Consider the following 24,457-nt stretch of genomic DNA (forward strand, 5'->3'; position numbering starts at 1 on the left):
GTTCATTTTTTAATGAGCTTAAATGTGGGGGGAAACATTTGCTCATGGCTTATGTTTATTTTTTAACGAGCTTGAACTATGCGCTAAAACTGCTCGAGGCGGGTTTATTTTTTAACGAGCTTGAACCCTGCGGTAACACTGCTCATGATAAGTTTGCATGCCCCCAGCATAATAACGCAAATCGAGGTGCATGCCCCCCAAGCTTCATTGCATTCATCTCGGTGGTTGGAATGAAGGTTTACCTTCGAGATCTTCGAAAGACTCGACTTTGATTTTACGAGATCGTAATCAAAGACTCGATTTGGAAAGGGAGTCATTTCATTTTTTAATGAGGTTGACACAGTAAAATAACTATCCTCATGACTCCTTGTTTCATTTTTTAACGAGGTCGACACGAGATAAGAATTGTCCTCGGAATCCACCGTATTTACAGTATTTGATAGAAAATCAAAAACTGAAGGATGATAAAGGTCATCAGGAGTATTTTCTTCACAATCCGGAAGAAGGGAACGATGGTGGTAATCATCCCATGGTGCCCCTTCAATTACCATTGATTGAACAATCCCTTCATCGGTGACATGCACTCGCGACCAAGGATCTGAAGGGGTACCATATTCCTTAGACCTATCTATCCAAACACTTGATGAGTGTTGATTTGGGTTTGCCACCCAGGCTAGGAACATTGATTGCTACAATATTTCTGTTGGGCTTGGAGGCAAAACCATCGCATGATCCATGTCAATATCGTTTTCTGAGGTCTTTTTAGAAGATATCATATTGCAGGTTCCTACCGACGCTACTTCCGCCAAATTGATTGGAGGTGGAAGGGCGAAAGTTCCCATTAATATAGGATCTTTTAGTAGGCCTACTCCGATATTTTGAAGCGAATGGGGGATTCCATGGATCATTGGGATGCTTCCCGTAACTTGAGAACCATTGGGGAGGAAGTTTTGTTGATCGACGATTGTAATCCCTCCTTGAAAGGGAAATGCAATCTTCCTAAAATAGGTCGACACAACGGCAGCCATAGCATATATCCATGGCCTTCCTAGTAGGATGTTGTAATCGAGATTTCCGTCGATTACCTCAACATCTATTTCTATTGTTTTTCCTCCTAGTTCAACCTTCAAGTTACTTAGAATACCATATGGGGTATATGTTCTTCCGTCGAATGCTTTTAATGTCGTCGAAGATCGTGACAAGGTTGGAGATCCTAAAGTTTTCCAGCAACTCATCAACATAATGCATGTAGATGCCCCCTCATCAATAATTGTTCGATGAACAGTTTTGTTGAGGGCTTTCACTTGAACAAGGAAAGCTAGTTGAGCTGGTAATTGAGGATCATATCCTTTATGATCGAAGGATACAAGATTGGAATCCTTTGGGTCTATCCCACCAATGGCCGATAATAAAGCCTGCTTTTGGGATGGGCAATTTTGTAGTACTTCAAGAGTTTACATAGCGGATGGCAATTGGGCCAAATCTTCCACTATATTATAATGTTGTGCTGCTCTAGCACGAGGATTAAATGTCGATTTGTGTACTACTCCCTTTGGCGGTTTTATTGTCAGTTCAGGAATGATGGGTGGCGCAACTTCTGTCGAAGTTGTTGTCGAACTACTAGGTTGATCTTTATCCTTGTTGTTCGACAGCTGTGGATTCCCATAATCTTTGTTCCTCGTCGATATCAAAGCATCATTTTTCTGTTTTGAAACCGACAACATTAGCACTTGACACCAGGAAGCATCTTCACTCTCAACCATATTTGTTCCTGGATTTGGAAACGGATCAGTTAACACTGCGGAGGTTTTTGAATTCTTGAAGAATTTTTTAAGCTCAGCTCTATGTGGACAATCTGCGGTCCGATGATCCTCATCGCATATAAAGCATGGATATTTTGGTTTCCTATTTCCAGGAGGGTTTGTAGAAGATTTTTCAGGTGATGATTCTTCCTGTTTCTTCTTCTTCCCTTTGCCTTTCTTCTTGCCCCCTGGTTGATTGGTTTCTTTGCCTTTATCTATCGATACGGAATTTACTTCTGAGGCAAGAAGTTCATCTTTTGCATTTTGACCTGAAATCTTACAGGCCTTTTTGGATGTAGCCTTTGTCGATTTCGTGTCTGTTGCGCCAATCACGCCATTGCCGGCATGAGAGTCATTGTTTGATTTAGGAGGAGGAGGAACTGAGAATTCCGGTCTAGGGGCATCAGGTATTTTATCGTAGAGCGTGCCGGAATGAGTGTAAATCAAGTCCAAATATTGCGCATGAGCGATAACTTGCTCTTCTGTTACGACTCTCCCCTTTGCCACATCTTCCATGATGGAAGGTAGTAATGACTTGATAAACCATTCAGCTAAGAGCTGATCGGGAACATACGTTTTTACCATTCTACGACGACGTCGCCACTCATGTATATGATCAGATATGTGAGTGGCCGTTGTTTGTTTGAAGTTGGTAAGGAGTTCCGTTCCCGTTTCGTACCTTATCGGTAATTGAAAATGGGTTAAAAAGGTTGTGGCTAGGGTACTGAAGTTGTCGAATGAAGCTCTAGGCAATTCGATGTACCATTTTGCTGCCGGACCAGTCAACGTCCTCTGAAAAAGGCGAAGCCTAATCGAATCATCGTTTAGGGTGTTTGATGAACACCACAGATGAAATGTCATCACATGATTCGACGGGTCTTCACCCGGATTTCCATTAAATTTAGGAATATCTGACGGAAGTTTATGCGGAATCGCCGGCCACCAAGGGGCATAAGCAATTGGATCATTCGTCAGCCGGTTTAGATCTGGTAATTCTAGAGTTGCTACAAATGGCAACTGTTGATTCAGGTTAGGCGAAGCATACCCAGGATAAGATGGAATCGCCTGAGCAGTGGGTCTTTGCATACCAGCATAATGTATTTGATGCTGGCAACTTTGACAAGGTTGATGGGCATAACCATTATAATATGGTTGTTGATAACCGCTTTGGAAATGCGGTTGCCCATTATTTACAAAGACTTGTTGCTTAGGTCCTTGATATGATTGCTGGAATGGCGGTTGTTGAGATTGAACCAGCCATGGTTGTTGGACCATTTGTTGTTGCCCAATACTGGATGATTGACCAAGATGAGGAGTCATAGTACTTGTTTGAGCCTGAGTCACTCCAGATAAGGAGGCACTAACCTGAGGTTGTGATTGAGTTGTCGAGACAAGAGGCTGTTGTATTGCAACCTGAGAAACTTGGGGTTGACATACAACAGGTAGCGCTTGTACTTACGACGCAGTCACCACAGCAGGTATAGTGGGAATATTCGACACAGGTTGGACTGGTTGCATTGAATATAAACCCTTGGTTGCTGAGGCAGTATTGGTACCCAACCGCTGGATGTAATTCCAGATTGACCTGAACTTTGTTGTAAACTCCCATATGGTTGTTCTCCGGGAGGGAACAATGAAAAGGCATACTACCCTCCATATGGTGGCAATCTAGTACTTAAAGAGTAAATTGGCCTTTGAAGACACTGTTAACACCCAGGTTGTTCCCTATGACTCCCAAGGGAATACGGCCGAGGTAACCACTAACCAATCTTTGGATTACAGGCCCTAACCTGCCTGAAATCAGAGAGGGCTCTCTCTTTAAATTTTAGCTTTGTTTTGTAAAGATTTTAGGCTAGTTATGAGTTTAGTTTTTTGTTTAAAGTTTTGGTTGTGAAATGTTGTTGTGAGAAGGGCATGAAATGTTTGGGAGATATTAGTCCATTGGGCATATGGAGTCAGAGATTTGGGACAATCCTGGTGCCTGTAATGGGAAAGTTTTGCTCCAAGGTTGGATGACTATTCTTGATATAAATTCTGATTACTGCGTGAAACAGTGGGAGATGGAATTACAGACAATATGATAACAAATTGAACAGCAATTTCTAATTAGTAGCATACATGAATTACTAAATAGAAACTGTGAAAGATTCAGGGTTTATTGGAGCAGTTAAGAATTCCAATTAAACAGCTGAGCCTATAGAAAACATTTATAGCAAAGACAGATTGAAATCAGGGTGTCTCCATGGACAAATCCTGAGCTATTCTTTTTCTTTCTTCCTAAGTTTAGATTAACATGTGAAAGATATGAGTTGAACTGATAATAAACGTGAAAGAGATAGAGAAAACTTATTATATCAAGACACAGCACTAGAATCCTGCAGCATTCAGTAGTTCCAAGACAGCAAGCATCAGTAAGACCAATTTCTGCAAATCCCAAAGCCTTTTTCTATTAGTTCTCCAGAGATTACAGCCGAGTTCTCCTTTGTAACAAGAAAACAACAACCCCCAGATGAACTGCGTGGGGGAGATTTTATACAAAAATATCAAGTAAAATATCTAGAATGATAGTTATTGAGCCATAACTATCTATAACAACTTTGTACAGTGAAGTTATTTACAAAATTTAAAGCCTGTAGTAAAGGTACATAACAGTTGTTTGTTGTTTGTCAGTTGATGATGACTTTTGGGCCCAAGGGCCGGCTGCGTTAATTTTTGGACGGCTCCTGCTGACGACGGCTGCTGTAGATGACACATTACGGTTTTGATGCCTTTGGGATGCTGACCTGTAATCTTTGACCTGTGGTTGCTGATCTGTGACTTCTTTATTGTTGCTCTGCTTGCTCTAAAATGCATTTGATTAAATTATTTTATCAAATCACAGCAGAGTCTTTATCATATCTGTCCACCATTGATCAGTGGGCATCTGATGCCTTTGCATCTTGTGTAATGTTTCATCAGCATCTGTATATTTGTAGTAATTAGGGGGGACTTCAAACAGATGATTGATTTCATGTTCTATATAAAACAGATTTTCTATTTTATCATACAACTCTTGTCCTGTGGGCGGCCCAGTTTCTTTCGAAGTGCTAGATGAGGTAGTCAACTGATCAGTGATGTAGTTGTTGACTCTTTTTGCATATTGCTCATGAGAAGATAGCCTTCCTGCGCTGTTTAGTAAAATGGGGAGTCCCCTGTCATATAATGTTGTGATCTTGGCACCAAAAGTATTTACCTCTGCTTGAATATCCTGACATTTTCTTTCTAGTGCCTGAACATAGTTTCTGAGGGTGAGTACCCTTTTGATCAGCAAAATTGTATCAGTTCTATCTCTGATACCCATGTTTGCTAACTGTATGCCAGTTCTGTTGTTCAACACATTGATCATTCTGGTAGCTACATCTGGCATAGTTCCTAGAGAAGCTCTAGCTTTTTGACTTTCTGCATAAGCCTTGCCCAGCAAATCCATTTGCTCATGGATGGTCTCTATATATTGCCATTGGTCTGTGATTGATTGACCAATCTTTACCCATATGATTTTCTTGAGCTCTGTTATTGCTTTGCCCATGGCCATCTCTTTCTCTAGCTCTTTGATTTTTCTTTCCAAGGTCCTTACTTCCCTTGTCTTTTCTGCCACCTGTTGCTTAGATTTATCATGTTTCTCATTGAGTGTGGCCAATTTCTCCTTGGCTTCATTCAGCTCTGCCATCTGGGCTTCTAGGATTTGAATCTCCTTCATCATCTTCTGCATGTCTAGGCTTGGAGCCTGTTCTGGTGCCGTTGCTGGTGCTGATGTTGATGGAGTTGTTTGAGCTGTCTGCCCTGTGGGAGGAGCAGTAGTTTGAGGGGACTCCTCAAGGTCTATGACTTGCTGAGGGGGTTGAGATGGCTGGCCTCCCTCTTTCTGCTTTAGTGCCTCCTGCAGTGCAGCCTCTGTTTCTACCAATTTACCTTCTGTTTGGACCAGTTGCTGATGTAGTGTTATTAGCATGGCTGCTGTATCCTGGTCTTTCCTCTGCTGAGCAACCTCTTCTGTTTGGGGGTGAAAGGTTGTTGGGATCTTCACCATCTTCCTCAAAGCTGCAATATATGCATCTCTTTCTTTTAGCAGTGCCTGCACAGCTTTGGGATCCTTTGGGTCATGCCCGAGCTCTATAATTATTTCCTCCAGAGACCTGATCCTGTTGTCTTTAGCCTGGGAGGATGCCTTTTCTAATTCCAATTGTGCAGTGGTATTATTCAAAGAATTCTGCAATCTATAATTTACCAATGTATTATCTGCTAGAGTAGCATACACCATCTCACCCGTTTGCTTGTGCAATTCAATTTGATCCATTGGGTGGATTTCCTTGGACAAGATTTCCAAGTTTGTTCTTATATAATCAGCTACAGACTGTGGCTGGAGCGCTGTGGGCTTGAAATGGCTCATTATCATTTTGCCCTCTTGCACATCATATGCAGACATCAACCTCTGCTGGTTTGTAGGAGCCATTTTCAACAAGTGGTTGTACAGCTGTAACCTCAATGGCTCATTTCTAGTTTTTATGTCTATGAATTGTTTCTTTATGCTAGACTCACCCTTTCTTTGTTGCCCTGAGGAGCTGATCTCTCCTTCAGGTATTCTTTGCTACTCTTGCTGTAATGAGCTAGCTGATACCTCTGTGCTGGGGGGACCCATCTGTGTTTGACCAAAAGGCATCTCCTCCTCTGAAAAAGGATCGAGCCTTTGTCTCTTTTCCCCTTGCTGTGATGTTGCGGTACTAAGGGGAGTCTGTTCCTCTCTATCTCTTTTCTTACCCCTCTCTTCATTGATAGGGGTTTGGAGCACCGAATTCTCCACTGTAACATTTTGTACTGGGGCCTCCTTTTCTTGCATTTGCTCATAATTAGGACCAGGAGCCTCTGCCATTTCTTCCTGTTGTTCAGGATGATTTTCAGGCTGTTTTTCTTGGGCTGATTGCTGCTCTTCAGGGGCCTCTTGCTGTTCTGTTTCCTTGCCTTTATCCTTGGCTGAAGTCTCTGCTGTAATTGGGACTTGGACTGCCTTTTGTTGAGCTGTGGATGATGAGGCAGCTGCTCCCACTTGGGTGCCTAGAGGAGAAAATACCTGTGAACAAAGCTCTAAGTCAGCCAACTTTTGGAGATTTCTTATTCCTTTTTGAGCTAATTCTTCTTGTGTAGTAGCCTCTTCTAAGGTGCCTTCCCTCCATTCTAGTTGATTTGCATATTTTTCTATGTGAGGCAACCTTAAGTGACCATAACTGGCCAGCCTATATCTGATCCTTCTTAAGCTTATGAAATGAGTGGGGTCATATGGTTTCCAAAGGAAGCTGGTCTGTAAGCCAAGGCCATTTAGCATTCTATCTGCCTCTTGCCAATCTTCCTCCCTTTTATTGTAGATGAAGGGGCCTAATTTGTTTCTGACTTTACGCTGTGCTTTCTTGCCCTTGCTTGAAAAATGGAGTACATAAGCATTCCCAAATTGCCTGAAATACTCAAGGGCAAACAATCTCATAGGCACATATCTGGGCAATCTGTATGGGGCCAGCTCACACCCATATATTCTGATAACTGTGTGGTTTTGGTAAAAATACCAATCCCCAATGTTGTATACCTTGGACAACTGAAGAATTCTCTGCATCTCATCGGTTAGTCTTGGAGGAGGTGAGCTCAGAAGCAGAGACATGGCTGGGTGGATGAAGAGGTCTATAAACTCAGAATAAGTGTAAGGGGAACAAGACCTGAGGTGGAAAACAGAGGACCAATAGACCACTGACCTTGGATTGCCTTGTGCATCCATTCTTTTCACAGAAAAAGGAAATTTCTCATGCTGATAGTATAGGATTAAATGATAGATATAGGAGGTGTATCTGAACACCCTGTCTCTTTCCAAGTCTATCAATTGCTCATGTATCTTATTGGAGATGTAAGTGGCATAGTCATAACAGATTGGGGGCTTACCAGGAGAAAACATGGCCATTATCGCCAGCACAGTTTCATCAATAATTTCTATTGAATTATAGCCCAATATGGGACTAATCATGTCTGCAAGGTCTGTGCCCAATTGATTTAGGTATACAAAATGGATAGGAGGGTACTTCATGGTCTCAGGGGTTGAATTAATGAACAATTGATTTATCTTGGTGATTTGAGCATCTGTCAGTTTAACTCCCTATTTTATCAGATCCATCAGTGATAAAGGAACTAATTTCTTAGCAGTTTTGAAGTTTAGCATCTCTCTAATGGCTGCAGGGGTGACATAAAAAACAACTGAGCCTGAAGGGTCAAGCACAGCCCTCTGAGTGGGGTCATAGTAGGCAGCACACCGATGGATTAGGTCAGGAAACTGGTTGACCTGAGGGAGCTTGAAGATGGGGAGGAAAGAGTCCCAAATGCCCAATATATCAGTTCCACTATTATGCTTAATTTTTAATTCATTTAGCAAGTGAATGTGATACTTGCTATTCATTAGCATTTCCTCTGATATTTGGTAATCTCTATCTGCTAATGGTTGCCAATCCAAATCTCTCTGAGGGGCATTCAATGGAGCAATATTCAGAGCGACAGGTGCTACTGGTGTATCCATGTTTTACAAGCGAATTTGGGTTGAATTTCGACTATTTTGGGAGAAATACCATCCTGCGCGGTAGGTTAGGTAATTTGCTGAATTACAGCCTGTTTCAGAGCAACAGGGGTGTAATTGGGCACAATTGGCCGGTTAAAAACTGATGGAATTGGTTTTAAGGCGTAGCAGGCCTATTTCTTCAGGGGAAAGATGGTCAATTTCAATGGTTTTTTAACAATGCAGGACGAAACAGAGCGCGCAGTTGGGGAATTGACAAATACCTGGTTTAATGGCGGTATTTGAGCTTGGTTGCAGTCGAATTCTGGGCGGCAGCAGCTCTGAATGGTCTTGGCAAGGTGCGGCAGCAAAGGTCGTGAAAATACATGTAGGAGGCAGAGTAGAAAAACACAGAAAAATGCGCAAAAATGGCAAAATTCAGCCAAATATGGACTTTTGGCGTTGCCGCGAAAATTTGGATGATGTCAGCATGACGTCATCAGGTGGGGTCAGGGTCGGGTGACGTCAGCATGACGTCATCGGGTGACGTGGTAGCCTGTGAGTGGTCCACGGGGACTGCATAGGTGGCGTGACAGCTCGGAGCGATGGCGGGAGGGGGCGCTGATGCGGCGGTGAGGTGGCGTGACGCTGGCATGACCGGTCAGCGGAAAACCAGGAGTGGTAAGCAGTTTCATATCACACCGCTATTCATACGGAAGCGGGATTGTGAGAGGCTGGCCCGATCCAGTAATATGGAGACGCGTGCCCCCGTGTGTACGTCAGCGGACGTCATTTTTCGGAAGCTAACGGCAGTACATCGGGGCCGCTCCGAAATTGAAACATGGCATGATCCAGATTAGGCTATTGGACCATCCATCCAAAATTTAGTTAACATCAAGCTATGTACACATATTGCATTCTCTTGGAAATATGGGATCTTTGCATCACCAAAGCAGAGCATATTTGGAACCTTCTTTGCCAATCATGAAATATGAAACCTATTGGTATAGGTATCTAACAGTGGCTCCACATGGGGATGGTTTTTCCATTTGAAATACCAAGAACAGCAGGTCAGAATGCCTTGGCCCTTGACTTCTTTTACCAAAACTTGGAGTTTTCCTCCTTGAAATCTCAAAATTGTGCCCTTCCCATCTTGGTAGATTTCTGAACTCATTTGCCTTTTGCTGATAACTTACAAAACTTGGGAAGCTGCATTTTATACATGTTAACAGAAAGTAATATATACACCCTATAATGTACAAGGGAAAGTCAAACTATATACATGGGAAGTAGTCAAAATAGTGCTTCAACATCCTGCCATTCACAGGACCTTCATCCAAGTCAGTTTCATCCATATTTTTTAGGAAGTAAGTGTTGTTTCCTTGCACTGCTTGGATAACAAATGGTCCTCTCCAAAGGGAATCAAATTTTCCATGTTTTCCTTTATCTTCCCTTCTTGAATCCCACTTGAGGACTTTGTCACCCATGTTGAAATCTTCAGCCTTAGTCCTTCTATCAAAAGCTTTCTTTAACTTTTCTTGTAAAACTTGAACTCTGCTATAAACTTGGTCTCTAGTTTGCTGCAAACATATTATTTGATTGATCCTTCTTTGCATGTCATTGGGCTCCGCTTGACTTTCTTGAAGCAGTTTCATAATAGGAACCCCTAGTGATGAAGGAAATTTGGCTTCTAATCCATAGACTAACTCATATGGGCTGACCCCAATGGATCTCTTGGTTGTTAGTCTATCTGCCCATAACGCATTGACAAGCTTCTTATGCCAATTCTTCTTATTTTCTTCCAACACCTTCTTTATGATGTTTACAAGGATTTTATTTGATGATTCAGCTAGGCCATTTCCTTGAGGGTAGTATGCAGTGGAATGGCCCAAAGTAATATGAAATTTGTGGCAGAAGTTCACCATCTTCTTAGATCTAAAAGCAGCAGCATTGTATGTTATTATCTTGTTGGGGCAACCAAATCTAGACAATATGTTATTCTCCAAAAACTGAATGATAGTTGAATCATTTGCCTGTCTACACGGGATGGCCTCAATCCATTTGGTGAAGTAGTCTGTGGCTGTGAGGATCCATCTATGTTGGCCTGAAGATGAGGGATGAATTTCCCCAATGAAGTCCAAGCCCCATTGTTGAAAAGGTCTCTCTATTGCAATAGGCCTCAAAGGAAGTGGCAGTAACTTTCTCTTTCCCTCAAACATTTGACACTTATGGCATGAGGTAGTGAAATTTTTGACATCAGAGAACAAAGTGGGCCAATAGTAACCAGCCCTCAGTATCTTATCCACAGTGGACTTACAATACAAGTGTCCACCACAATCACATGCATGAAATTCTTTCATGACGTTGTTAGTCTCATTCTCAATTAAGCAGTTTAACAATATACCCTCATGGTTTTTCCAAAGCAAATTGCCATCCATGACACAAAATCTTGCAGCTCTCATTTTTAGGAACCTACATTTAGTTCTGGACAATCCTGGGGGAGCATACAGGTTTTGCAACACATAACATATATCAGAATACCAGGAGGATTGTTCAAAGGCTACATTGATCTTTGGAGTCGCCAGCTCCGGTTCATTGTCCATTTGATTTATGTCTAGGGCTTGGAAATTTGTTTCAGACATTAGTTTGGCCAAACCTTGGCCCTTTATCAGTTTTGTAGGTCTTATCTCAATGTCAAATTCTAAGATGCTTGCAATCCATTTTCCTCTTCTACCCTCTAAATTTTCTTGAGTCAAAATATCCTTGACAATAGCATTTGGTACATAGGCAATGACATGAGAGTATAGGATGTAAATTCTGAAATCTTTGATGGCTTTGACTAAAGCATAAGCTTGTTTTTCCATGATCTGGTATTTGAGAGGTGCATCTCTTAGCGCTCTGCTAAAGAAAGCAATAGGTTTTTCATTCCCTTGATCATCTTTTTGTAACAAGACAGCAGCAATTGTGTGTTGGGAAGCAAAGGAAAATATAATAAAGTCTCTATCAAATTGAGGGTTTGTCAAGACTGGGGTTTGGGTGAGGGCTAGTTTGATTCCTTCAAACGCTTGATTTGCTTCCACAGTCCACTTTACCTTAGAATCCTTTTTAAGCATGTTATTAAGTAATCTGCTCAATTCTGCCAAGTTTGGGATAAATCTCCTTAGGAAATTGATCTTACCCAAGAAGGCTTGCAATTCTTTTACATTTCTTGGATGAGGCATTTGTAGGATGGCCTGTATTCTGTCTGGATCAATTCTAATACCATGCTTTGAAATAATATGACCCAATAACTTGCCTTCTTCCAAACCAAACAGGGATTTCTTGGGATTTAAGGAAATTCCATATTTCCTACAAGTTATGAATATTTGCCTTAGATGTTTCAAATGTTCAGAGTCAGATTTTGAAAATGGTGTAAGGTCATCTAGGTAAACCACAAGGGAATCATGAATCTCTTTGGCAAAAGCAATATCCATTGCTCTTTGAAAGGTAGCGCCGGCATTTTTCAACCCAAAAGGCATTTTGACATATTTGAAGGTTCCCCATGGGGTTGTGAATGTTGTTTTGTCCTGATCATCAGGGTGAACTAGGATCTGGTTGAAACCTGAGAATCCATCAAGTAAAGAAATTCTTGAGGCCCCCACTACTCTTTGCAAGATGTGATCCATCTTGGGTAAGGGGTAATTATCTTTTAGGGACACTTGGTTCAAGTTCCTTAGATCAACACAAAGCCTTATTTCACCAGTTTTCTTTCTTGTAGGGACCAAATTTGAAATCCAATCAGAAAACCTGATTGGTGCTATGATGCCAGCTTTAAACATTTTTTGTACCTCTTGCTCCATTGATGGGAGAAGCATAGGATTGATTCTCCTCAATTTTTGTTTAAAGGGTTTTTGATTTGGCTTGAGGGGGATAGTATGTTGAATGACAGAGGTGTCATATGATTTCAAATCCTCATAGCTCCATGCAAAGACATCTTGGAATTCTTTGAAAAGGTCAACATATTTGGGCTTTTGGTCAGGAGGTAAGGAAGCAGACAATTTTATTATTTTGGGTTGTTCAGCAGTTCCAATGTTACATTCTTCTATGGCAGCATTGAGGGGCTGCATTTTTGGCTTCCTAAGAATATCATTTGAGTCAAAAATGTCTTCCAAAGGAGTGAGGCCTGTTGGAAGAAAATTGTCTTTCAATTGTATAACTTCAGCTTCAGCATCAGCTATTTCCTCACAACTGATTTGTTTAATCTCTTGTATGTTTTCTTTGTTAAAAATTGTTGGATGTAGCATTTGGTTTGCTGTTTTGGGTGAAATATTTGTTTGGCATTGTTCACCTAGTGTTTGTGAATCACTTACAGCCTCTGTATCAATGTTTAGTCCTGAAAATTCTTGCTGCAAAGTCAAGAAATTATTTATTTGTGTATCATCCTCAAACACTTGCCAATCCTTGACATTGTTTGGGACAGAAGGTCTGTGTTTTATCTCAGCTGTAAAGCAATTCTTGGGTTCAAAAGGTAGTTTACAAGTGCTTGCAAATGTGCCCAAACTATGAGCATGAAGATTATGGGTTCTAGAAATTTTGGTAATTTGAAATTCAGTGAAGGAATTTAGTATTTCAGCAGCAGCAGATCTATAAGATCTCAGTCTTTTGTCATTGGTGAAAAAATTTCCCTTTACTTGTTGGATAATTAGGTCTGAGTCTCCTAGGATTGAAACTTTTGTGGCTTGTAAAGATTTTACTAGTTTGAGGCCCAGTAAAAGAGCTTCATATTCTGCCATATTGTTGGTGCACCTGAAGTTTAGCCTATAGGCTCGGCCCTCTGCATGACTGTTTTGTTTGTTATGTATCCAAACCCCTGCTCCTGCCCCTAATTTGTTGACTGACCCATCAAATTCAAGGAACCAGAGGACTTCTCGGTTAAGGGAAGAATTGTCAACAATTATGGGACTTGGCATCAACAACTTGAGATCTTGGCTTACACTTGGTTTTTCTTCTTGAACAGTTTTGTTTATTGATTGCTCAACCATTATTTCTAGAGCAGCAGTTTGTTCATTTATATACTGATCTTGTTTGAGTGTCTTGGTCTCATCATCATTTGTAGGACCTGTATTATCATTGAAGAGAATATAGGAGTCTATGTCAGAATGGACAGCATATATGGGAAAGTTTTGAGGTTTTTCTTCACTGCTGACCATGTATTTCATGAGTGTTTCTCTGTATAGTCTCTTTGGTTGTCCAAAGACAGAGATGGTGGCATAGGACATGTCTAATTGAAGGGAGCCTTGAAGTTTAGCACCCCATGATCTTGATAATAACATTCCATATTTTGGTGGGATATCAGCAACCACCACATCCATTAAAATTGTTTTATTTGGATATTGAACCAAGGAAACACATAAATCCTTTATCAAACCTAAACACTTGACTTGGCTGGAGTCAAATGAAAATAGGTCCTTGTATGGCCTTGTTATGTCTAAATTCAGTCTCTCCATCACAGATTTGGGCATAAGGTTATGGGATGCCCCAAAATCAAACATGGCATTGTGTAGTATCTTGTCATGGATATGCAGGCTGACATAAAAAGGTTAAATTCCATTACCTGATGTTTTTCCATCAACCTCAGGGCCAAAAAGTAATTCTGGGGTATCATCCAACACATTAACATCATCTTTATTATTTGTCAATTGAAGGGACTTTTTAATTTGTTGTTTGTAAATGTCATGTTTGGCTAATTCAGCAAGGGGTATGGCTATTTTCAATTTACCAATTTCAGACTCAAAGTCAAAAGGTTTTTCAGTTTGAATTTTAGCATTCTGGTTGACCATTTTTTCTTTGTCATTTGACCCTTTAGAGGGTTCCTCTTGGTTCTGTGCCTGATTTTGGGGTTTATCCTTTTTACCCATCTTTTGAGGAGGGTTATTTGAATCGGTGTGTAAAGGAAGTGCAACTGATGGCTGTTGATTTGAGGCATATGTTTCAGTGATATCCTCCACTGTGACTTCATTAGCGATAGGATCAGATTTGTTTTTGGATTCTGAAATGGTAGCTTTCTTAGATTGCTGGTCATCTTTTACTTTTTCAGGCTGTGACACATTTATGGTTCTACTTCTTAGTTTGTACTGTTTATGAACTTCAAAAACAGCTGCATCATATCCTTGCTTAAAGTCAAAAGACTCACCTGATTTTGTTTGAAATTGCTTTACTTCATCTTCTTCCTGATCTTCTTGAGTCAGGAAAACTTGTTGTTCATTGTTCAGACCCATCAAATTGATGTGGGTGTCATCTGTTTTCTCATTAGAAGTAGATGTCTCAGCATAATTTTCTTGGAAAGGAGGTCTGACCTCATTTTCAGGGCTTGCCTTTCCAGCATGTTGATTTTGGTTTCTCCTAAAATTTGGATTTCTGACAGGATTGTTTTGTGGGCTTTCCCATGATGATTTTCTCTCAACTGACTCCACTCTCTCACCTAATCTTTGCATACCATTGATTATTGCATCCAGTTTCTGATCCCAACCTGAAGGCTCTTCTTTAAATGTAGTCTTTCTCTCAGTTCTTGTCCTATTTCTCTTCGCTATCAGGTTGGCTTCTACACTAACTGCTATGTCCTGCATTTCAGCTAAAGTTCGAGGAGCCCTCTCTCTTAATTGGTATGCCATATCTAAATCAAATCCATCAGGGAAGGTATATAGGGCCAGATCTGGTGGGGGTCTAAGATTTTGGGGAATAGCATTGTAGACATTGTTAAACCGAGCACAGTAGTCCAAAACAGTTTCTTGTGGACCTCTTTTGATTGTATTGTATTCAGCTAAAATATGAAGTGGGTCCTTTTTCTTCTCCCATCTGTTGATAAATGTTTGATAGAGGGCTTCAGGATCAGCTATTGAGTTTGTTGTAAGTGACCTAAACCATGTTCTTACATCTCCTGTTAGGCTCTGCACAAAAATTTTCATTCTAACCCCATCATCATCTATTTCGTAGTTTTCAAAGTAGTCCTGCATTTTCTTAGTATGTTGAAGGGCTGGATAAGAGCCAGTACCATCAAAGTATGAGATTTTGCTTTGGTACTCTTGAGGCATAGGAGCTGGATTGGCCGGTAACTGCAGTGGAGCATATCTATTAGCCATGTTTGGAGGGACAATATGAATAACAGGGATGAATGGGACAAGGGGAGGAAAGGGGATAACAGGGATATGTGTAACTAATGGAGGAGTTGAGGAGGCACTATGAGGGGTGGAAGAAGAACTAGGAGATTGTTGAACTGTGGTATGAGGATGGCGAGAAACCTTAGCAGGGGTTGGAATCTCAGTGTGAACACCTGTTTCAGAACCTGAATCTGAAAATGTTTCTTCTATCCTTTGTTTTTTATGTATTCTTGAAATCAGATTTGGGTTTTGGAACTCAGGTGATGGATTTGGATCAGGATTAGATCTTGTATGCCGGGTTTTCTTTTTAGGAGCCAGCCTTCTAAGATCTTCTTATGGAAAGTTTTCTAAGATGTATGAATGTTTAAAGGGACTGACCAGGTATAAACTAACTGTGTGAGACTTAAGACTGAATAAATATTGACTGAGGAAGCTTTTATATACTCCTGCAAATGCAAAGCAGAGGCAGTTTCCAAGGCTTTCTGGCTTTCCTTCAGACTTTATCTACAGCGTTAAATACCAAACAGAGGTCTATGAAATTGATCTCCCCAGTGGAGTCGCCATTTATGTTAACACCCAGGTTGTTCCCTATGACTCCCAAGGGAATACGGCCGGGGTAACCACTAACCAATCTTTGGATTACAGGCCCTAGCCTGCCTGAAATCAGAGAGGGCTCTCTCTTTAAATTTTAGCTTTGTTTTGTAAAGATTTTAGGCTAGTTATGAGTTTAGTTTTTTGTTTAAAGTTTTGGTTGTGAAATGTTGTTGTGAGAAGGGCATGAAATGTTTGGGAGATATTAGTCCATTGGGCATATGGAGTCAGAGATTTGGGACAGTCCTGGTGCCTGTAATGGGAAAGTTTTGCTCCAAGGTTGGATGACTATTCTTGATATAAATTCTGATTACTGCGTGAAACAGTGGGAGATGGAATTACAGACAATATGATAACAAATTGAACAGCAATTTCTAATTAGTAGCATACATGAATTACTAAATAGAAACTGTGAAAGATTCAGGGTTTATTAGAGCAGTTAAGAATTCCAATTAAACAGCTGAGCCTAGAGAAAACATTTATAGCAAAGAGAGATTGAAATCAGGGTGTCTCCATGGACAAATCCTGAGCTATTCTTTTTCTTTCTTCCTAAGTTTAGATTAACATGTGAAAGATATGAGTTGAACTGATAATAAACGTGAAAGAGATAGAGAAAACTTATTATATCAAGACACAGCACTAGAATCCTGCAGCATTCAGTAGTTCCAAGACAGCAAGCATCAGTAAGACCAATTTCTGCAAATCCCAAAGCCTTTTTCTATTAGTTCTCCAGAGATTACAGCCGAGTTCTCCTTTGTAACAAGAAAACAACAACCCCCAGATGAACTGCGTGGGGGAGATTTTATACAAAAATATCAAGTAAAATATCTAGAATGATAGTTATTGAGCCATAACTATCTATACCAACTTTGTACAGTGAAGTTATTTACAAAATTTAAAGCCTGTAGTAAAGGTACATAACAGCTGTTTGCTGTTTGTCAGTTGATGATGACTTTTGGGCCCAAGGGCCGGCTGCGTTAATTTTTGGACGGCTCCTGCTGACGACGGCTGCTGTAGATGACACGTTGCGGTTTTGATGCCTTTGGGATGCTGACCTGTAATCTTTGACCTGTGGTTGCTGATCTGTGACTTCTTTATTGATTCTCTGCTTGCTGTAAAATGCATTTGATTAAATTATTTTATCAAATCACAGCAGAGTCTTTATCATATCTGTCCACCATTGATCAGTGGGCATCTGATGCCTTTGCATCTTGTGTAATGTTTCATCAGCATCTGTATATTTGTAGTAATTAGGGGGGACTTCAAACAGATGATTGATTTCATGTTCTATATAAAACAGATTTTCTAGTTTATCATACAACTCTTGTCATGTGGGCGGCCCAGTTTCTTCCGAAGTGCTAGATGAGGTAGTCAACTGATCAGTGATGTAGTTGTTGACTCTTTTTGCATATTGCTCATGAGAAGATAGACTTCCTGCGCTGTTTAGTAAAATGGGGAGTCCCCTGTCATATAATGTTGTGATCTTGGCACCAAAAGTATTTACTTCTGCTTGAATATCCTGACATTTTCTTTCTAGTGCCTGAACATAGTTTCTAAGGGTGAGTACCCTTTTGATCAGCAAAATTGTATCAGTTCTATCTCTGATACCCATGTTTGCTAACTGTATGCCAGTTCTGTTGTTCAACACATTGATCATTCTGGTAGCTACATCTGGCATAGTTCCTAGAGAAGCTCTGGCTTTTTGACTTTCTGCATAAGCCTTGCCCAGCAAATCCATTTGCTCATGGATGGTCTCTATATATTGCCATTGGTCTGTGATTGATTAACCAATCTTTACCCATATGATTTTCTTGAGCTCTGTTATTGCTTTTCCCATGGCCATCTCTTTCTCTAGCTCTTTGATTTTTCTTTCCAAGGTCCTTACTTCCCTTGTCTTTTCTGCCACCTGTTGCTTATATTTATCATGTTTCTCATTGAGTGTGGCCAATTTCTCCTTGGCTTCATTCAGCTCTGCCATCTGGGCTTCTAGGATTTGAATCTCCTTCATCATCTTCTACATGTCTAGGCTTGGAGCCTGTTCTGGTGTTGTGGCTGGTGCTGATGTTGATGGAGTTGTTTGAGCTGTCTGCCCTGTGGGAGGAGCAGTAGTTTGAGGGGACTCCTCAAGGTCTATGACTTACTGAGGGGGTTGAGATGGCTGACCTCCCTCTTTCTGCTTTAGTGCCTCCTGCAGTGCAGCCTCTGTTTCTACCAATTTACCTTCTGTTTGGACCAGTTGCTGATGTAGTGTTATTAGCATGGCTGCTGTATCCTGGTCTTTCCTCTGCTGAGCAACCTCTTCTGTTTGGGGGTGAAAGGTTGCTGGGATCTTCACCATCTTCCTCAAAGCTGCAATATCTGCATCTCTTTCTTTTAGCATTGCCTGCACAGCTTTGGGATCCTTTGGGTCTTGCCCGAGCTCTATAATTATTTCCTCCAGAGACCTGATCCTGTTGTCTTTAGCCTGGGAGGATGCCTTTTCTAATTCCAATTGTGCAGTGGTATTATTCAAAGAATTCTGCAATCTATAATTTACCAATGTATTATCTGCTAGAGTAGCATACACCATCTCACCCGTTTGCTTGTGCAATTCAATTTGATCCATTGGGTGGATTTCCTTGGACAAGATTTCCAAGTTTGTTCTTATATAATCAGCTGCAGACTGTGGCTGTAGTGCTGTGGGATTGAAATGGCTCATTATCATTTTTCCCTCTTGCACATCATATGCAGACATCAACCTCTGCTGGTTTGTAGGAGCCATTTTCAACAAGTGGTTGTACAGCTATAACCTCAATGGCTCATTTCTGGTTTTTATGTCTATGAATTGTTTCTTTATGCTAGACTCACCCTTTCTTTGTTGCCCTGAGGAGCTGATCTCTTCTTCAGGTATTCTTTGCTGCTCTTGCTGTAATGAGCTAGCTGATACCTCTGTGCTGGGGGGACCCATCTGTGTTTGACCAAAAGGCATCTCCTCCTCTGAAAAAGGATCGAGCCTTTGTCTCTTTTCCCCTTACTGTGATGTTGTGGTACTAAGGGGAGTCTGTTCCTCTCTATCTCTTTTCTTACCCCTCTCTTCATTGATAGGGGTTTGGAGCACCGAAGTCTCCACTGTAACATTCTATACTGGGGCCTCCTTTTCTTGCATTTACTCATCATTAGGACCAGGAGCCTCTGCCATTTCTTCCTGTTGTTCAGGATGATTTTCAGGCTGTTTTTCTTGGGCTGATTGCTGATCTTCAAGGGACTCTTGCTGTTCTGTTTCCTTGCCTTTATCCTTGGCTGAAGTCTCTGCTTTAATTGGGACTTGGACTGCCTTTTGTTGAGCTGTGGATGATGAGGCAGCTGCTCCCGCTTGGGTGCCTAGAGGAGAAAATACCTGTGAACAAAGCTCTAAGTCAGCCAACTTTTGGAGATTTCTTATTCCTTTTTGAGCTAATTCTTCTTGTGTAGTAGCATCTTCTAAGGTGCCTTCCCTCCATTCTAGTTGATTTGCATATTTTTCTATGTGAGGCAACATTAAGTGACCATAACTGGCCAGCCTATATCTGATCCTTCTTAAGCTTATGAAATGAGTGGGGTCATATGGTTTCCAAAGGAAGCTGGTCTGTAAGCCAAGGCCATTTAGCATTCTATCTGCCTCTTGCCAAGCTTCCTCCCTTTTATTGTAGATGAAGGGGCCTAATTGGTTTCTGACTTTAAGCTGTGCTTTCTTGCCCTTGCTTGAAAAATGGAGTACATCAGCATTCCCAAATTGCCTGAAATACTCAAGGGCAAACAATCTCATAGGCACATATCTGGGCAATCTGTATGGGGCCATCTCACACCCATATATTCTGATAACTGTGTGGTTTTGGTAAAAATACCAATCCCCAATGCTGTATACCTTGGACAACTGAAGAATTCTCTACATCTCATCGGTTAGTCTTGGAGGAGGTGAGCTCAGAAGCAGAGACATGGCTGGGTGGATGAAGAGGTCTATAAACTCAGAATAAGTGTAAGGAGAACAAGACCTGAGGTGGAAAACAGAGGACCAATAGACCACTGACCTTGGATTGCCTTGTGCATCCATTCTTTTCACAGAAAAAGGAAATTTCTCATGTTGATAGTATAGGATTAAATGATAGATATAGGAGGTGTATCTGAACACCCTATCTCTTTCCAAGTCTATCAATTGCTCATGTATCTTATTGGAGATGTAAGTGGCATAGTCATAACAGATTGGGGGCTTACCAGGAGAAAACATGGCCATTATCGCCAGCACAGTTTCATCAATAATTTCTATTGAATTATAGCCCAATATGGGACTAATCATGTCTGCAAGGTCTGTGCCCAATTGATTTAGGTATACAAAATGGATAGGAGGGTACTTCATGGTCTCAGGGGTTGAATTAATGAACAATTGATTTATCTTGGTGATTTGAGCATCTGTCAGTTTAACTCCCTGTTTTATCAGATCCATCAGTGATAAAGGAACTAATTTCTTAGCAGTTTTGAAGTTTAGCATCTCTCTAATGGCTGCAGGGGTGACATAAAAAACAACTGAGCCTGAAGGGTCAAGCACAGCCCTCTGAGTGGGGTCATAGCAGGCAGCACACCGATGGATTAGGTCAGGAAACTGGTTGACCTGAGGGAGCTTGAAGATGGGGAGGAAAGAGTCCCAAATGCCCAATATATCAGTTCCACTATTATGCTTAATTTTTAATTCATTTAGCAAGTGAATGTGATACTTGCTATTCATTAGCATTTCCTCTGATATTTGGTAATCTCTATCTGCTAATGGTTGCCAATCCAACTCTCTCTGAGGGGCATTCAATGGAGCAATATTCAGAGCGACAGGTGCTACTGGTGTATCCATGTTTTACAAGCGAATTTGGGTTGAATTTCGACTATTTTGAGAGAAATACCCTCCTGCGCGGTAAGTTAGGTAATTTGCTGAATTACAGCCTATTTCAGAGCAACAGGGGTGTAATTGGGCACAATTGGCCGGTTAAAAACTGATGGAATTGGTTTTAAGGCGTAGCAGGCCTATTTCTTCAGGGGAAAGATGGTCAATTTCAATGGTTTTTAACAATGCAGGACGAAACAGAGCGCGCAGTTGGGGAATTGACAAATACCTGGTTTAATGGTGGTATTTGAGCTTGGTTGCAGTCAAATTCTGGGCGGCAGCAGCTCTGAATGGTCTTGGCAAGGTGCGGCAGCAAAGGTCGTGAAAATACATGCAGGAGGCAGAGCAGAAAAACACAGAAAAATGCGCAAAAATGGCAAAATTCGGCCAAATATGGACTTTTTGGCGTTGGCGCGAAAATTTGGATGACGTCAGCATGACGTCATCAGGTGGGGTCAGGGTCGGGTGATGTTAGCATGACGTCATCGGGTGACGTGGCGGCCTGTGAGTGGTCCACGGGGACTGCATAGGTGGCGTGACAGCTCGGAGCGATGGCGGGCGGGGGCGCTGATGCGGCGGTGAGGTGGCGTGATGTTGGCATGACCGGTCAGCGGAAAACCGGGAGTGGTAAGCAGTTTCATATCGCACCGCTATTCATACGGAAGCGGGATTGTCAGAGGCTGGCCCGATCCAGTAATATGGAGACGTGTGCCCCCGTGTGTATGTCAGCGGACATCATTTTTCGGAAGCTAACGGCAGTACATCGGGGCCGCTCCGAAATTGATAAGGGCCGTCGGATGGGAAAGCCCAGATCCGACGGCTGGCGGGAGGCAGAGTTGGCTGGACGATACGGAAGGGCGGGGATAATAAAATAATATTATTTTCTGAAATACGCGCCCGGTGGAACATTATAAAAAGTGGGTTTTGTGGGTTTTTAACGGTGTTACGGGTTAAAAAGGGATTTTGCACAGGTTTATTTACAAAGAGGGTTTAGGTTTTTAATCCAAGCAGATCTCGGATTAATCCCAAGATTAATTTTTCAGCGCTCTTTGGGTCACGCTCAATGTTTTAGCACTTGAAAACACTTAAAGCCAATCATAGAGCTATAATGCTCGGGGAAGGGAATATGTATATTTTTTGGGTTTTTCGCATAGTTTACATAGTAATAGGGGGAATAGGGGGTATAGGGAGTTAAATAGTAATAGATTAGCAGTTAGTATGAGTGGAAAAGGTGGATGAGGGGGGAAAAACACTAATTTTTATATGAAATCAACTTAGTTTAGGAAGTAGATCAAAATGAAAAGAATTTTTACACAAGAAATGTGGAAATGGCATATATACAAGTAAACATAGGATGTTAGCAAGATTTTCAGATAGGGAAACTTGGGAAGTTAGACATGCTCCATGGTGATGCTGCAAAAATGATAGAGAAGAGGAGCTTCTCTATCCAATGAAGTTTTCTTGCTTCAGACCAACAAAATTGTAAAGAGTTGATACTTCTGCAACCCCATCTACCTACCCATCTACTTGCCTAGCATTTTTTGTTTCTTCATAGAGGGTGCACTTGGACTAGCAAACCCTCAATTGTTCTTTTCTTTTCTTTTTTCTTTTTCTTTGCTTTTTCTATCTACAACTAACCTTATTACCTCCAAGGCCCCAGATTAAGCAGTTGGGAACCTTAATTCTCTACCTAACTACTGGCCTGCCAAGATTAAGCAGTTTGGACAGGCTTCTTTCTCTATTCTAATGACAAGAAATTGAAACATGGCATGATCCAGATTAGGCTGTTGGACCATCCATCCAAAATTTAGTTAACATCAAGCTATGTACACATATTGCATTCTCTTGGAAATATGGGATCTTTGCATCACCAAAGCAGAGCATATTTGGAACCTTCTTTGCTAATCATGAAATATGAAACCTATTGGTATAGGTATCTAACAGACACATTGGATCAATTTGTTGAGTTTCAACATAAGAAATACCAGATGATAATCCGGATGAAGAAATAGGAACAGACCATGTCGTTGAAACAGTCCCTGATTGGACTCCAGCTTGTTGTTGATAACTTGCCGGGACAGATGGTATACCGGCGAACATTGTTGGAGTAGCAGCAGGAGGTTCTGCTGCTGTTGTGTCGGATGACACAGTCCTAGATGTCGATGGTTGTTCAGACATATCTAGTCTATCCAAAAGATTTCCTAGTGATTCTACAAGAACTTGCGATGAAGGGAGACTAATTTTGAAGACCAACGAGGGAAAGGTGATAATTATTTCGTTTAAAATAAATTTTAGACGCTTTGACACAACTTGTTTTTTCAATTTTAAAGAGTCGAGAAAAAACAAAAGATGACTCTAGTCGCCTTCGATTTTTAATGAGCCTAAAGTGACAAGTGCTCAGATGGACCTTTTCCGTTAAAGAGTCTGAAAAGGAACGAAAGGGACTGCTCTGGAAATCTAGGTAGAGGGATTACCAAACCAATCGCAAAACTACAGAATACTTTTTACGGTACGGCAGTCAATCTTCCCGAATGTTGTGTTCAGTGCATTGCGATCGATAGGGCGGCAGACACAGCTTCCTATGGATAAAGGATTAAGCCTATTGTGGTCTCCCAAAATATACTCGACGGTAGGTGGGAGCACAAGTCCGTACTGGCACTTATCGTCTCAAAGTGGAGGAATCACCCAACCATCAGTGAGAACAACAGTTACCAGGCTTTATGATGCCGGAATACATCTCTAGCCTAGACTTCTAAATGTTGTGCGTTAAGTTCCAAAGCATTGTTAGATTCATTGAATTTATTTTATAGTTGATCTTGTTTATGAAGTTTTCCTTTCAGCTTCACCGCGAGATGTAGATGTAATTCCTAAAATGCAATCTAAGATGATAAACAATCTTTTTATCTTCTTTGTGCAATGAAAATCCTAGCTACTAAGGAAAGAAGGACAGAATCTTTTCACAAAGAGCAAAGAGCACACTCTAAATGCACTTTCCTAAATCAAACCAATCAGACTGTCTATATGCAAATGCACATGCATGTATTTGTTTTTTACTTTCTTAGTATATGAATGATAAGAAGAAAGTTGATGCACAAATCTGAATTTCTTTTCAAGCAAAAAATATCAACAAGTTTCTTTTCGAAATCAAAAATGGAGATGATCACAACACCTTACGATTTTGAAATGAATACTTGTTCTTGACACTAGAAAACTACAAATTCAGACCAAAAACAATAGTAACAGGGTAATCGACCATCAACAGTAATCAAACTCTTTCCTACGATTGAAATCGATACTTGCGACAGTTTCAAATCAAAGGACGACAGTACGATTACGCTACTTTTGCAAAGGAGAACTGAAAATGACTCAACAAACACACAAAAACATTTACAGTTCTTTTGTACAAAGGAGGTGGAATAACAGCAAGGAAAATAGGTTTCAAACAGACATATACTGATCACAGGCAGCAAAATTCAGCAATAGA

This window comes from Pinus tabuliformis, chromosome 6 (genome assembly GCF_031772625.1).
Source record: "Pinus tabuliformis cultivar Carrire ecotype Pingquan chromosome 6, CPIR1, whole genome shotgun sequence".
In the NCBI taxonomy this organism is placed as follows: domain Eukaryota; kingdom Viridiplantae; phylum Streptophyta; class Pinopsida; order Pinales; family Pinaceae; genus Pinus; species Pinus tabuliformis.